The following is a 17176-nucleotide window of genomic DNA, read 5'->3' on the forward strand; positions in this document are numbered from 1 at the left end:
TTAACATGACATGTAATGGCAGGCAAAAAAAAAACCTGTCTAATGATAAATAAGATGATTAAGATTTTTTATATAGTAACTCATCTTTTGGTGAGAAGGTTTTATTACTACAGTGTACTTAAGACACATCATAAAAGGGCATGACATAAAAATAGAGCAGATACAAAATAAAGTTCTCCCTAAAACAAAGGTATAGAGTTTTATTACCAGTAGAGAAGAGAAGCTACTTATACTTATTCTAAGTCTGTGTCCTCTTAATACTTTTCACCCCAACCTAACCTCTTAAACTGCCCAGGATTTTAAGAACCATTGCAAATAGCTTTTACAGTAGTTTAAATTATAAGATATTTATTTTTTAAAAGAAAATCTGTATGCTTATGGAAAAAATCTATTCTTGTAAGGATCATTAGTATAGTGTTTAAGACATTCGTTAACTGGACCAGGGCTGTCCAACTGGAGGCTTGTGGGGAGCCATTTGGAGACTGTGCAGCCTATGCTGTAGGCAGCACGCTGGGGGGGTCGACCCCTGCAGCATTAAATCTGTGCAGGATGAGACCCGGGACCCACACACAGGTGTTACATGTGCTTCCTAGCCAAGCCAAAGTTGGACAGCCCTGAACTAGAGCACTGCCCATGTTCTTGCTGCTAGGAGGTTTACTACTAAATTTAAATTTACTGTATTTGTCAACATACTCAGTTTGTGTATTTAATATGCTAGTAAGTCTTCAATATATTGGCTTCCTGATACATATAGCACTGAGCAGAGCTACTTAAAATGGGTAAAAAGTTCCACAGAAGCCCAAAGGTTAATTTCTGTTTAGCTATTTAAATCCAGCACTTAAACAGCACTGAGATCCTCAATCATCCCTGCTCAGCTACAGCTTAAGTATCTACCTGAAAAATCCCCATGCAGAACTAGTTAAACCTTACACATTACATTCTATAAGTAACTTACAGACATACGTGTTTATAGGATCAAGTCTTATATTCCTGGGGGTCATGAGGAGGTGGAGGTCCTATTGGAGATGAGGATATTGGTAACATTTTCCCAAAGTGTCTGAGTAATTTAGGAGTTTAAATCCCATTTTCAACATACTTGGGGACAATTTTTTAAAGTTATTTAGCCTAAAGATGGAAATAAGCACTTAGTGAGATTTTCCAAGGTGCTTAAAAGGTTAGATAGCTAGTCTCAATCAAACACATTTTCAGAGTGTGCCATAGACCCAAAAGTGTTCTGACTTAGCTTTGCTAATTGATCAGTTATAGGGGACAGAAGCAATACTATCTTGATTTTCCATCCTTTCTTACTCCTTACTTCAGACTGCTGCAGCTACTCTCCTTTTTGCATGTGAGCTGTGACGTGGAATGCATTGCAGCAGCCATATTTGGTTCTTGGGAGATCTCTCTTCCCCTCTTTCCTTCTACATTTTTGGCTCCTAAAAAGAGTGATAATTTCATAAGCATAATAATACACACCAGATGTTGTTGGTTATACTGGCATATGCACATTATGGCTTCCACCTGAAGAATGTTTTTTGATGGAAAGTGAGTTTGTCAAAAATGTGGTTTCAGGGGGACCAAAAGGATCTGTAGAATTTGTCTGAAATTAGAAAATTATTATTCTTATCCAATATTTGTCATCAAAGAGGGAAATTCTCCATGATATATTAAGTATTATTTTTCTTTCAGATGCTTCAATCCAGCTCCTCAAATGTACTGGGTCTTAGAAAAAGTTGTACCTGAACAGGTCAACTGCAGTCATACTGACCTAGCCCATGCCCCTTGCTCTCAATTGTGGGAATCAAGTTGTATACCATAAGCTGAAGCTTCAGGAAGTCCCTTAACATTTTTGTAAAGTTTATCATGATTTTGCATGCTAGAGGCCAATTGAACATAGTAACACTTCTTTGGGAAGCATTTAACATTTTGACCCTATAGTCAGACAGTGGCAAAAATTCCAGTCATCTCTGCCCCCAGGTTTTCCTTACCCTGTCCCTGCAGCCATAGAGAAAAGTAGGTCACAATCCTCTTTATATCCACCTTTCAGGTATGCGAAGACTTATCAAATCCCACCTCTGTCTTCTCTTCTCTAGATTAAATAATTCATTTCTTTCAGCCTCGCCTCAAGTTGTATGAGACCAGATCAATAAACATTTTCATTGCTGTCTTCCGGATGCTTTCTATTTTGTCCACATCTCTTTTGAAGTGTGGTGCCCAAAACAGTCCAAAACTCCAAGAGAGGTTTCCCCAGTGCCAGAGGGGAAGAATCACTTCCTTCAATTTGCAAGTGATGCTCCTTTGAATGCAGTCCAGTATGGTTGTTGGCTGGTTGGGTTTTTTGTTTGTTTTTTTTCAACAAGAACAAGTTGCTAGATCATGTTCAGCTTATGTAACTGCCAGTCCTTTTCTGCAGTGTTGCAGCGTAGCCAGTCATTTCCCACTCTATATTTGTGTGTGAATTGTTCCATCTCATAAGCAGGATGTAAAACCTGCTCCTGTTGGTTTTCATTGGATTAATTTTAGATCATTTCTCCAATGTATCAAGTTTATTCTGAATCCTAACCCTGCCTTCCAGAGAGCCCCCAAACAATATTTTGATTTTATAAAAATGTCTTTTGACATGATTTTGTGTAAAAAAAATCTGATTTTATTAGTACTAAGCAATGTTCTTGCTGTGATGGTCCAGGAAATATGTGAGGGACAAGAATCCATGTGGATGGTATCTTTTATTGGATCAACTGTGTGGTTGGGATAGCTATAATCTATCTGATCTCACATTTTTGTTATTGGACACTGACAGCCCTGCTACACATTCAAAATCAAGCTGGATAGAAACTAGCTACAGAGTTATTACACATTTTCAAGCACTAACTTTAAAGCTCGTTGCCTCTTTTTATAGCTGGATAGCTATTTTTATCATGTGATAATTACTTTGCATGTGTAGCCAGTCTAAATGTTATTGTGCAGTTAACCCATTAATTGCATAATATATGTAATATGTAGCAGGGGTTTAATCCAAAAAATGTTACTGTCTCAACCTCTACTATAGCTGGTAACAGCAGGAAAAAAAAAAAAATTCTAGGAGAAACTAACCAAATTATCATAAGAATGAGAAAAAAACAGATTGATGAATGCACCAATGAAGGATAAACTTTAGTTTATTGCAAAAATAATACTCTGTATTAAGGAAAATGGAGCTGATAAAGACACTATTAATGAGAAAAACTGGCACAGTAAATAAAACATCAAAAAGAAACCAGAAAAGTATTTTTAAAATGTATAGCAAGCAAATCATCTTCTAAGCCTGGTGCTGCAGGCAATTAGGGGCCCAAGAAAGACATTTGACAGGTGTTTATATTATTATAACTAAGTGAGCCAAAGGATAGCTTTGCCTTAATTTTTTACAAAGGAAGCTAATTATTACCATATGAAGACAGGGACATTATTTGCCTGAGGAAGAGTTACTATAATAAACATAGAAAAAAGGTACCTGTCTTATAATATTTACTCCAATTTTGCATAGATATAATTGATTCCCATGCAGTGAATTCAGATTTATGCTACTGTAAGATAAGAATCACAGTTTATGGGTTAAAGGGAGTGAGTTATTAGAAGTCACAAATCCTATTTCTACTTCTGTTAATTAGTCCTGGCCTAAATGTGATCTGCTTTGATGTAGTTCCACGCAGACAGGTGTTGGGGGCTAGGGTGGTGTGGGCACTAAGACACGCGGTTGACAGCTCAGAGGTCACAAGGTTAAGGCTATAACAGAAGCACTGGCAGAGTAGCCTGTCACATTCTAGCAAATCTGCAAATGCTGCTAAATACCTTGTTGCAAGGACATGAAAAAGGAAAGGACACAGAGTGTTATACTAGCAAGGTTTCCCATAAGGTGGTGCCTCTGCTTGAAAACTCTCTCAGAAGGTGCTATTTAGAGAGTGTTCCTACAAATCATCATGTAAGAAAAAAAATAGAACCAAACTCCTGACAATATTCTATATTAGTTAATATAGCTTGGGGACTGAGGCTTAACATGGAAAATGTTAGGCAATTTTGCACATGTAACTATCTGCGAACTGGTATGAACAAGTCCAGAAGCAAAACAGCTTTGCTGTCCTCTGCCTTATAGCCTTCTGTGACCTTGACTGCCAGCTAAGAAATTCCCACCAGGTCCTAGATAGCTGCCTCTTCCAAAGCAATTCATGCAGCTCCCCTACCATAAAGCTCCCCTACCAGCCAAGACAGGCGACGACCACAAGTAATAACCAGGTAAGAGACAGGGCTCTGGATAGTCCTGGGATTGGGGTGGAGGCACATACACCCTAAGGAGGCCTTAAATGCCTCTACACTAATGCTTGTAGTATGGGGAACAAGAAGGAAGAACTTGCCCTCCTGCTAGCTAACACAAACCCAGACATAGTGGGGCTCACTGAAACTTGGTGGGATCCAACACATGACTGGGTGGTAAATATCAAGGGCTATAGGCTGTATAGGCAGGATAGAATGAGGTGGAAAGGTGGGGGTGTGGCACTCTACATCAAAGAGCAGCACACATTCTCAGCAAGCAGCACTGGGTCTGAGGTACAGCAGACTAAGTTGCTCTAGGTAAGAATACAAGGGGATCAGGGGAAAAGGGAACTAACGGTGGGGGTCTACTATAGGCCACCTAACCAGGGGGAAGAGCTAGACTGGGAATTCTCTGGTCAGCTTGCAGAGGCAGTTAAATCAAGGGTTGTGGTCATCATGGGTGACCTAAACTATCTGGACATCTGCTGGGAAGAGCAGTCAGCCAGATCTGATATCTCACATAGGTTCCTAGCTGAGTTACAGGACCTCCACCTAACCCAGGAGGTACACAGTCCCACCAGGGGAAATGTTGTGTTGGACCTGGTCCTGGCACAGGCGACAACCTGGTGAGGGGACTGCAGATGCTCGACCACCTGGGCAATAGTGATCATCGCCTACTGGAATTTCCCATCCAGTGCAGGGTGTCAAAGGCCTGCAGCAAAGCAGCAGCCCTGGACTTCAGGAGGGCGGATTTCAATGAGGTAAGGAGACTAGTCAGGGAGGCACTGAGATCCCAGAGGGGAGAGGAGTTGGGAGTCAAAGAGGAGATGTTGTTCCTTAAAGAGACAATCTTCCAAGCCCAAAGGGTGACAATCCCCATGTGGATCAAAGGGAGCAAGAGTGCTCAAAAGCCCCATGGCTCACCAGAAGCATCCAGGAATGTTTCAAAGCCAAAAAGGAGGTGTACACCCAGTGGAAGGGAGGGGCCCTCACCAAGGAGGAATATACCTCCATTGCTCAAGATTGTAGGGGGGCTGTTAGGAAGGCTAAGGCAGAGATGGAACTGGAACTATCTACTCAGATCAAGGATAACAAGAAGTCCTTTTTTAAATACATAGGGGGTAAAAAGAAGGTACCAAGTAACATGGGGCCTCTGCCGGACATGCTTGGTAATCTAGTGGTAGCACCAAGCAACAAAGCTAATCTCTTTAACAGTTTCTTTTCTTCCAATTTTCTGAGCAGGGACACAGACTTCACCCACACTGGGAATCCAGACGGACCCAGGGGAAGCGCAGTTAGGCCCAGGGCCAGTGGGGACCTAGTCAGGGAACTTCTGAAGGGACTAGATGTGTTCATATCGGCAGGTCCCAATGATCTCCACCCCAGAGTGCTGAGGGAACTGCCAGAAGTCATTGTGAGACCCCTGGCACAGCTTTACAAGCACTCATGGTGCTGTCAAGGTGCCTGAGGACTGGAAAAGGGCAAGTGTGGTCACCATTTTCAAAAAAAGGGAGGAAGGAGGACCCAGGAAACTATAGGCCCATTAGTCTTACCTCGGTCCTGGGGAAGCTCTTTGAGAAAATTGTCCAGGAGCACATCTGCCAGGGACCAGCAGGGGAGATTATGCTTAAAGGCAATCAACATTGGTTCATTAGAGGCAGGTCCTGTCAGACCAACCCAGTTGCCTTCCACAACCAGGTCACAAAAGCCCTGCATGCAGGTGTCGCAGTGGACGTAGTCTTTCTAGACTTTAGGAAGGCCTTTGACACTGTCTCTCACCCCATCCTCATTAAAAAATTAGGTGACTGTGGTGTTGACACCTACACAGTCAGATGGGTCACAAATTGGCTGGAAAGCCACACCCAGAGAGTGGTAGTGGATGCATTATTTTGGACCTGGAGGGGTGTGGGCAGTGGGGTTCCCCAGGGCTTGGTCCTTGGGCCCCCACTATTCAATATCTTCATCAACGACTTGGACGAGGGGGTGAAAAGCACCTTGTTCAAGTTCACAGATGACACTAAGATGTGGGGAGAACTGAACACGTTAGAAGAGAGGGACAGGCTACAGAGGTGGGTGGATGAGAATAGGATGGGTTTCAACATGGACAAGTGCAAGGTATTGCACCTGGGGAGGAAGAACCAGCAGCATACCTACAGGCTGGGGAACTCCCTTCTTGTCAGCACAGAAGCAGAAAAGAAGAAAAGCATCTTGGAGTCACTATTGATTCCAAAATCAACTGTCAATGTGGGGACGCAGTCAGGAAGGCTAAACACACCTTGTCATGCAGCCATCACGAGCAGGTCCAAGGAGGTGATCCTCCCTGTCTATGCGATATTGGTCAAGCCACAGTTGGAGTACTGTGTCCAGTTCTAGGTGCCGCACTTCAGGAGGGATGTGGATAGCATAGAGAGGGTCCAGAGGAAGGCCACTAGCATGATCGGGGAGCAGCAGGGTAGCCTCTATGAGGAGAGACTATGGAACGTGAACCTGTTCAGCCTATACAAAAGAAGGCTGAGAGGGGATCTGGTGGCCACCTACAAACTTACCAAGGGGGACCAGCAGGCAATGGGAGAGTTCCTGTTCCCCTGAGCACCACTGGGAGTTACAAGGAATAACGGCCATAAGCTGACTGAGAGTAGGTTCAGGCTAGACATCACGAGGCACTACTTCACAGTCAGGGTGGCTAGAAGTTGGAAAAACTTCCTAGGAAGTGGTGTTCACCCCTACCCTGCGAGTCTTCAAAAGGAGGCTAGACAATCACCTAGCCGGGGTTGTTTGAACCTAGTACTCTTTCCTGCCCATGGCAGGGGGTCGGACTTGATGACCTGCTTAGGTCCCTTCTGACCCTACGAAATATGAAACTATGAAACATTCTACACCAGACTGAGTTGTCAGGCCACATAAAGGAGAGGAAAAATCATACAAGGGGAAGAGGGAAGGGTTTTTTCTTTGAACCATAAAGCAGCTGTTTTGTTCTAACAGTTACATCTGCATAAATTGGGAGCACAGGCGACTGGTAGAGGGTGCATGGGGATGCACGACCTCCCCTAATGGGGCCAGTGTCCCCCCCAATGGCCAACACTGATGCTGTCGGTAGGGCCAGTACCCTCCCTGACAGGGTTGTCAGCTTCTGCGGGTAGTCCCCCTGATTCAGGAGGCACCAGTCACTTCTGACTGGGAGCAATACAAATGTAGCAAAATGCACTTTAACCCTAAATGAAGCAGGGTTTGTCCTACCCATTTAAAACTTTTTCAAGTGTACATGGACATTTATACACATGCTTTCGGAGTGGGGAGGCAGGGGGACACTTTAATTAGAGTGGTTTACAGAGACACTCTAATTAAAGTGCCTGGAGCATCTTGCTTATCAGCATCTCCATGCTGAAATATGGTGGTGAGGGCACTTTAACTAAAGCTTCTAGAATGAGCTTTAGTTAAACACCCCCACTGCCATTTTTCAGCACGGGGGTGCTGATACATGAGGCACTGGAGTCTGCTGGAGCACAGTAATTACCACACTCCAGCAGACTTGATTAATCGAGTCTGTTCCATCATGCTGTAATTACAGTGCCTCAGAGCAGGTTTGCTCCTCTTGTATAGGTGCCCCATGAGTCCATGCTCTAATTCCTAGCTGTCTAACCACCTCCTCCAAGAAACCATTGCTTCTTCTTTCTTCATTTATTATCTGGAGTTGCTATGATACCATCCTAATCAGGTCAAAGTGAAATGCATGTGCTATATCACAAGGGCAGTGGAGCAAGCTGGCTTAGGGGCAGGATGCATCTACATACGCACTTTAATGTACATTAGCCTATTTTAATGAACATTAAAGCTTCACAAAAAAGTATGCTTTTGCTAATGCTCATTAAAATAGGCTAATGCGCCTTTTTCTAGTACCTCACAATGGAGATAGTAAATTTAATTGCCAAATTCTACTGCTTATAAGAGCCTCTTGGAGCACCCCCTAACTTGATCCGCATGTCCAAAAAAATGGCCATGTCCAGATAAGTGTGGATGTTCAGTTCCCTGGGGACCAGCAGTAGTGACATACCTTCTGCTGCTGCTTCTTGTCCCTGGGGAACATCTGTGCCACATGAGCTTTGGCATGCCGCAGGTTACCTCAGGTGGAGTAGAGGAGGCTGGGGCCAGTCTTACCTGGGGTCCTGGGGACCAGGGAAGCTGTAGACATGGCACTCCTGCACCTGGGAGCCTGGCTGGCAGCCAAAGAGAAGCTCCGGCCAGCTAGGCTCCATTTTTTTTTGCCCCCCAGATCTCTTGGGGACACCTTCCACCCTGTGCCACAAGGTAGCAGTGCAGGCAATGTCTCAACATGCAGTGTGTGGTGCTGCAGATGAGTCTACAGTGCTACATACCTCATGGCCATGCTTGTCTGGACACAGCCAACAAGACCATATATTCTTCTCAGGTCCCAATGATTAATTACGTTTTCTTTACTTGAGTTAGGACCATTCAAACTGTAACAAGGTTATGTCATTTTGTAGGAAAGGCACTTCAACTTCTGGAACAGTTTTACCAGTATACTTAGCCACTTTCTGCTGCCCTGATGCAGCACTCAACTTGAAAGAGAGGCTGTACTACATTTCTTTACTATTCTGTCCCACTGAGTTTTCAGTAGTTCCTGTGCTCTATGTTCTGTGCCATGTTCCCACAAGAGCACACTTTAGGTTCAAGGCCATCATGAAAACTTGGATAAGTAGTCATATTTTTATCATAGTTTCTTTCTATTACGTTGGAGGATATTATTCACTCCTGGCTGCTTCCCAACAATACTTTACCAGAGCTATGGGTCCTGCCATATGAGAGAAAATTACAGGTGAAAAAAAGAATTGTCTCTCTTAGCTACTGCTCTGTTTGGCATGAAGGTGAGAGGGGCAGAGACTGGTAACAATTTTGTGAGTCTCAGTCCAGTAGATGCTATTCTTTTTTTAAACTGTAACCTGCTTTTAAAGAAGAGAAAATAAGAGTGATTGTGTGTCTGAGTGCTTATAACAGAATTGCTTCTAAAATTAGTCCATCTCTAAGACTAGTTCTGCTTGATAATACCAAAGAAATACCTACAAAAATAAACATTGTCAGTGGTTTCTCTTCAATTGCTTTATGAAGTTTAGGGATATAGGTTTTGCAGTTTATAGACAATTATAATCCTGTGATTTTTTCAAATACCCCTGCTGAAGATATATATATTTTTAACAAGGACAATTGTGAATTAAGAAGTGGATTTAATTCACTCTAACAATAAATGAATCCTTTCAGATTTGTAAAGTCAACATTTTTCCTTGCAGGTGTATCTTAGAGGGACTAGAAGTGACAATATTAATCCTTTATGCCAAAAGCAACCACTTTAAATTAAGGATTTCATTAAGTAAATCTAAAACTATTTAAAAACAGCATAAACTGTTTCACATGAAGTTTATAGAGATAGAAAAGATGGCCTTTGGAAAGCAAAGATGATGCAATTTGCCTAGTTCCATTAGACTCTAAATGTCAATATAGACAGTGGTTTAGCAAAAATGCAGGAAAAGGTCTCACCAATAAATGTTTTCTTTTTAAAAAATGTTTTGCAAAATGCTGAAATGTTTGCTATTTGTGAGGGAGCTAAAATAAGGGATCATATTCTAATACAGATTTGAAAAGGCTATTTGCAGAATATTAACTTTAGAAACTAGGGCTGAGAACTTGAAAAATATGGGCCCTAAGTGCATTTATACACATACACTGGGATTTTTTTTTGAGGGGGTAATGCCTTATTTAGCTCTGAGACCACCACATGTATCAGTGTCCCCACACCCGGAGCATCACATGTATCAGCATCCCCGCACTGAAAAATGGTGGCAGGGGTACTTTAACTAAAGCTCTTTGAACAAGCTTTAGTTAAAGTCCCCCTGCCACCATGTTTCAGCACAGGGATGCTAATACACATGACACTGGAGTCTACTGGAGTGTGGTAATTACCATGCTCCAATGCATAGTGACAACACGTTGGAGCAGCCTCACTGCACGTGTATAGGCACCCTAAAACATTATGGGTTAGACTGACTTTTGAAGCCAAACAGAAGCCCAAGGAAGGAATTCTTACCCTTAGGTAATAGAAGCAAAGAAGAGAACATCTTGTTCTTCCGGTTCAATTCTTTTCATCCAGCAAGAATCATGCACAAAGACCAGAATGCCTTGCAGAAACACAAGCTTATCAATGTAGAGCCAGATGATAGTTCATAGCAGAAACAAAAGTAGCAGAAACAAAAGTAAACTAGGAGTCTAGAAACATGTAAATATTTATGCTCTTTTTGCACCCTTTCCTTTTATGGTGCATGATTTGGTTGACCATATAGAAATCCCAGAAATCTGGAACGTGATCTGTGAAATCCAGGGCATTGTCCCCTCTTCCCCATGCTCCCACAAGTCAGCTGTAGCAGGGCTACATGCTGGGCAGGCAGTGCTTTCCTGCCTGCCTACCTGCAAGGCAGTCCACACCTCTCTGAATCCTGGCCAGACTGTGCTCCACACCCCTGTGTTTCTAGGACACCCATTATAATTCTCAACAGCCCTAGCCAGGGCTGGCCTCTGAAATCCTGGACTGTCTCAGCTAAACCCTATGCATAACCTTCTTTAAACAGCTTATCTCAAAGAAACTATTAGCTGGGGAAGCCATAGTAGCATGGCTCCAATTAAGTCATACATTTTGAGAGTTCTGGATTAGATTCTTCTCCCTGTTTCACTGATGTCAATCTGATATACATCCTTAGGATTTCTGTTGGTTAAATTCTGATAAGCAGTAGTGACTTATGAGGATTTGCACATCTCCAATTTGAATCCTCATATCTAACATTGCCATTAGACAAAAGTTGTGCCATTATTATGTATGTAAAGGCACTTGAAGGGTTAAAATCCTGTTTTAATTAAATATCTTTCTAAGCTAATCAGTTATGTAGGGTGGGCTCTGGTCTCTTGGCAATAGTATATACATGTCCCATTTCAGACAATAAAGCTTCAGTTGTTTCTAGAGATTGTTCTTTCACTTGTAATATATTTAATTTCATTAATATGTTTATATTTTCATTTAATATTTTCTGTATTTTCTCTGTCTGTTGAAGTGAAATAGAAGCAAGCTGAATGATTGACGTCAGTGTCTTGAAATACAGTTCCATGAACATGGAGCAACAAAGAACATGACAAAGCAGTTTCTACCATCTAGGGTACAATTTATCCATGTAACCCAGATTTTCAATTAATGGTTTTGTGACTTTCAAATTGCATCGGACCTGCACATTGTAAAAATGGTTAACTGCTTTGCCAGCATTTATATGGGTAGAATGCAGCCTGCTAAGATATGAGTATGCCATGAGACTTGAGATCCATTCTTCAGCTCTGCAGAATGGCATAAATCATGCAAAAGATTGAGAAAGTACAATAAAATATTTCTCACTACAAATTCAGTAATACTTATGAGTGCATCTTTAGAACACTGCAGGGATTTACACACACAGTTCATGGCTTTACTCCTTACAATGAAGTACCACAACTATTTTGCACAGCAATGTAGAAACATTTATCAGCTAAGGGCAAATGCAAGTTTAGTCTACTGTGACTTTTAAACTTATAGTTAGAAAAGTTACTGCACAAATGCACCAACTGATATTTTTTTAGAGTTCAATTTGTTTTAAGTAAACAATCAATTGCTCCAGTGATTTTACAGAGTCATAGGCACAGCCATTTATAGGGGTACCCTGCTGAGAAACTGAGGACCTTGACTGTAGCTCCAAAGGAAATTCATTCGTGACTGGCAGTTCCTTTCCTTGGTGATAAGATCTACGGGATAAATCGAATGCACTCGATGCCTCCTACACTGGTTCCTTGCTCTCTTGAGGAGGAAATGGATTTTCATGAGGGGGTTTTCTGGTCTTCCTGTATAGAAGTTGATATTTAAATAAAATACTCACTCTCTTTTGTCTGTACATATGCATATGTATTTTCAGGTTAACCCGTATTTTATTTCCAGTTTGTTAGTATTAAAACAAGCAAACAAAAAATCTTTCCAAGTTTAGATGTCCCATTTGGTTAAGGTGGTCAAGACATGCCAGTCTCTATTTCTAAGCTTTAAACCAGCCTCACCGGGGGAAGGGGCTGCAGGAAGACGAGGAGACACCACCTGAGCAAGACAGGTGACAAATGCAAGGAGTGCCCAGGTAAGAAACAGGGTCTGGACAATCTCCCAAATTGGGGGAGGGGCACACGCAGGTAGGCAAGGCCTTAAATGCCTATATACCAATGCTCATAGTATGGGGAATAAACAGCAGGAACTCGCCCTCAGAGTAGACAGTTCAGGCCCAGACATAATAGGGCTTACAGAAATGTGGTGGGATTCATCCCACAACTGGACAGTTAGCACTGGGGCTATAGGCTTTACAGGTGGGATAGAGAAGGAAGGAAAGGTGGGGGTGTGGCGCTCTATGTCAAGGAGCAATACACATCCTCTGCAGCAGAATGGGGTCAGAGGAGGGACAAGTGGAAGTGCTCTGGGTCAAGATACAAGGGGGCCATGGGGAGAGGGATCTAACAGCGGAGGTTTACTACAGACTCCATTACTGACTCCAAGATGAACGTGGGCCGACAATGCGAGGTCACGGTTGACAGGGCTAACCGGACCTTGTCGTGCATCCACAGGTGCATCTCAGGTAGGGCTAAGGAGGTGATCCTCCCCCTCTACACGACACAGGTCAGGCCACTTCAGGGGGGATGTGGACAACATTGAGAGGGTCCAGAGGAGGGCCACCCACATGATCCAGGGACAACAGGGCAGACCCTACAATGAGAGACTGCAGGACCTGAACCTGTTCAGCCTTCACAAGAGAAGGCTGAGGGGGGACCTGGTGACCATCTATAAACTCACTAGGGGGGACCAGAAGGGTGTGGGAGAGGCCTTGTTTCCCCTAGCGCCCCCTGGCATAACAAGGAATAATGGCCACAAGTTGCTGGAGAGTAGGTTTAAATTAGACATCCGTAAGAACTACTTCACAGCTAGGGAGGCTAGGATCTGGAACCAGCTTCCAAGGGAAGCGGTGCTGGCTCCTACCCTGGGGGTCTTTAAGAAGAGGCTTGATGCCTACATGTCTGGAGTCATTTGAGCCCAATTTTTCTCCTGCCCAGGCAGGGTGTTGGACTTAAAATCTACAAGGTCCCTTCCGACCCGACTTCTATGATTCTATGATTCTAAGTGCACACAAAGGATTGAGGGGGTTAACATTCTGTCCAGCCACATTTGAGGTCACATCCTGAATGACCAGGTATTGATTTACAGCTGGTTTGACTGGTGGAGACAGCCCTTGGCATAAATGAAGAGTAGGGCTTAAGCTCAATCTTCCAGGTCCACAGTGATATGTCTTAACTGTGGTATCACTGTGACTTCCAATTTAGGGAGTAGATAATAATCGGAATTAAATTAGTTTAAATAACAGAAATTCTGTCCTTGATGCATTTCAGAGTCAAAAGCACCCTAAAGCTTAGGGGAAATGGGTACCTGTAGTTTGAAATCTGTTTTTAAATATTCTAAATGGAATGAGTGAAATTTTGAAAACTTCCAGTGAAATGGCTCATTTTTTACGTCAGAGCTCCACATAAAGCACGGAAACACAGAGAGTCATTAAGAGATAAGCTTCAAGTGAACATCATGAGGGATGCCTCAATGTTTGCTTTCAGTGTTGTAGTCTAGAGTTCCCATAATTTTTCTTCCTCATTGACATTACACAGGTTGAACGTTAAAAAAAAATAGACACTATATCAGACAGGTTTGAATTAAACCTCATATAAAGCAAATGATTCTGTCATTTTGTAAGAGAATAACATAAAGGGTGTTTATAGACATGCTCCAGGAGGCTGGGGGAGAGGGTGCTTTAATTAATGATTAGCTAATTAAAGGGACCCAAGCATCATGTGTCTCAGTGTCCCTGGGCTAAAAAAATGGTGGCAGGGTACTTTGAACTAAAGTTTGTTCAGTGAGCTTTAGTTCAAAGTACCCTGCTGCCATTTTTCCATGTGAGGACACTGATACATGAGACACTAGAGGTTGCTGGAGCATGCTAATTTCTGTGCTCCGGCAGACTCGATTAATTGAGTCTGTCTAATGCACTGGATTTACAGCACATCAGAGCAGCCTCTATACATGTGTGTAAGTGCCCTAAATGTCCAAAAGCTGTGACTTCCCTCCTCAGTACCATCATTCAACACTTCAGTTTTACTGTCCTAGATATATTTTCCTATTAGCTGTTGGGATTCCAATTATGGCCTCCAGAGATTCTCTTCCCTTTGAAGAATGCAGGGTTCTGGCTTCCCCCTCTCCTAATTGTCCCTCCTACCACCCCTACACTGCTGTTTTGGATTAGCTCACAGATCAACAGCCCAGATACTCGACTTCCCTGAAAACCCAAACGCTTCACCTTGAAACAGTGAATGGCTGCATGGGAAAATCACTGCTTCACATGCCATGAACATTTTTTCCATATGCTGGGATGCTGCTTCCTTTCCTAACAGCATTGTTATATTGTTCTTACTCACCCTCCAGTTTGTTTAGTCACAAACTACCCTGGATTCCTGCTTTGAGTTTTCTTATTTGTGAAGAGATAAGATTTCCCTGGGTAATTCATGAGCCATTTTGAATGATGGGCAGGAATTTCAATATGCAAGTAGCAACAGCAGGGTACCCTACAAAAAATCCAGGAAAATAGAAGGGATGACACAATTCCAAAAAGAAGAACCTTTTAGATTAGTAAGAAAACCCAGGTCTTTCCAATGAGTCCATAGCCTTAAAGATCCTGTGAGGGAGAGGCATTTCATGGATCAGAGGTTCCACTTAAGTCAGTACTGGGAACAAGGATGTGCAGCCAAATACAAAGAGTCACATATTGTGAATAGCTATGTGCTGGGTATAGCAAACATTTAATGCTTCCTCTTGGAAGCCCTGCAAAAGAAGGTATTCTGCTGAGGAAAAACAAATATTTTAGACCTCCAAGGACTGTTTAACAAAGTTATTCAGGATCAGGTCATTCAGGATGTTTAGCACATTATTCAGGATCAACTACTAGTAGAGCCAACAAGAATTAGTCTTCCAGGCTAGGAACAGAAGTTACACATAAACCGGTTTAAATGATCAGAAACTGGCTTAAACCTCTAACAGAATGTAAGCTGAGTGCACATAAACCAGTTTCAAAATAATCTAAACTGATTTAAGATAAACCTGGCTGAATGTAGTATCAGACTTAACTGATTTAGGCTAAACCAGTTTATGCAACCTTTGTCCCAGACCCCTTCCTGGTTCAAATTAAATCAGAGTCCCCCAGCATCCCAGATGCTTTACAGACCTGGGTGGGGCTGTGCTGTCTGCTCCAGAGAGAAGGGCTGGCCCCAGCCCTATTCTCTTTAGCCCTAGCAGGAGCAGTGGTATGGCCAGACGCATGGCCCTCTGAGGCAAAAGAAGCAGTGAGGGGGCTTATTCCCCCCTCCTCTACCAGAGGACTGTGGCCCTTGGCAGCCACCCCACCCTCCTCCCCAACTCCAGAGGCAGGGGAAGGAGCATGGCCAGAGCTGGCTGGCATGGCCCCATCATCCACTTGCCTTGCCAGTGGCTAGGGGTGCAGGGCTGAGCCCAGCTGGCCTACTGGTGCTGCTGAGAGCAGAGACAGAGGGGTCATCCTGGGCTGGGCTTCTGGGGCTGGGCCCTTCTCAGTGTATTGAGAGATGTGTGGCTCCCCATGCCCAACTCATGCCCCATCAGACTGGGAAGGGCCCCATGGGGCCAGCTCATGGAGGCAGAGCCATTCCCAGCCCACTGCAACTGGGTGACAGCCCAGCCCAGCAGCACAGATGGGGGCTGGCTAGGAAGCAAGCTTCCCAGGCCAGCTGGGAGTTCCGATGGGCCCTGAGCCTGGCAGCTGCCACCAGCCCCCTGTTCTGTGCAGCACTGATGGCTGCAGGTACACAACCAGCTGCAGGCTCTCCCCTCACCTCCAGCTGCCACTTCTGTGGCTACATCACACTGCTTTAGGTGGGGAGAGGGGAAGCTTCAGACCCACTGCTTCCACTTTAGCTGGCCATGACGCCCAGGTCGGCTTCTTTCCAGTCTTGCAGCTTCTGCAAAGGTAAAGGAGGGCTCCTCTATCACCCCCCAGCTTCTGGCCTAAGTCACTGCAGGCATGTGCCTGCATTTCCAGAATTAAGCATGAATGTCGGCTCACTTGCAAATCAGTTCAATCTTTGCAGGTTAGACTAACCTAAGAAGATTGAGTCAATTCAGGCTCCAGCTTTTTGAATGTCTGTCCCTAGCCCATTGGGTACAAAAGACAGGATCAGGCACAAGTTAATCTGATCCCATCAGGCAAGGTAGAAAGGGCTAGCTACATCTTCCAGTTGCCAATTCCAAAAGAAGCTGAGACAGTGGTGGAAGAATATAAACCCAACAGGTTTAGCCTCATCAGAGGGCTAGCCCTGAGCATACATTTCTTATGTCTGTGCTAATAAAGGACTACAGTTTTCTGTTATGTCATGAAAAGTACAAGTGGAGATTTTGAGCTGAACCATGGGAGCATCTAGGATTTCAGAAAAGTGGATGTGGGAAGAGTGACCTGCTGCAGAAATAACTGCACTTCAGCTCCCAGCCTCTACCCGTAACACCAGGGTGGACAGGCTTCACTGTGGGATCAGCATCAGGGACCATTTTTAAGTTCTTCCAGCAGGTAGAGAATTTTCACTTCTCCCCATCCCTTTCCCTCACTGGCATGTTTCCTCCCCTCTTGATTTCATAGATTTCATAGACATTAGGGCTGGAAGGGACCTCAGGAGATCGAGTCCAGCCCCCTGCCCAAAGGGCAGGAAGTCAGCT

This window comes from Crocodylus porosus, unplaced genomic scaffold, assembly GCF_001723895.1.
Source record: "Crocodylus porosus isolate Cpor-Errol unplaced genomic scaffold, CroPor_comp1, whole genome shotgun sequence".
NCBI classification, from domain to species: domain Eukaryota; kingdom Metazoa; phylum Chordata; order Crocodylia; family Crocodylidae; genus Crocodylus; species Crocodylus porosus.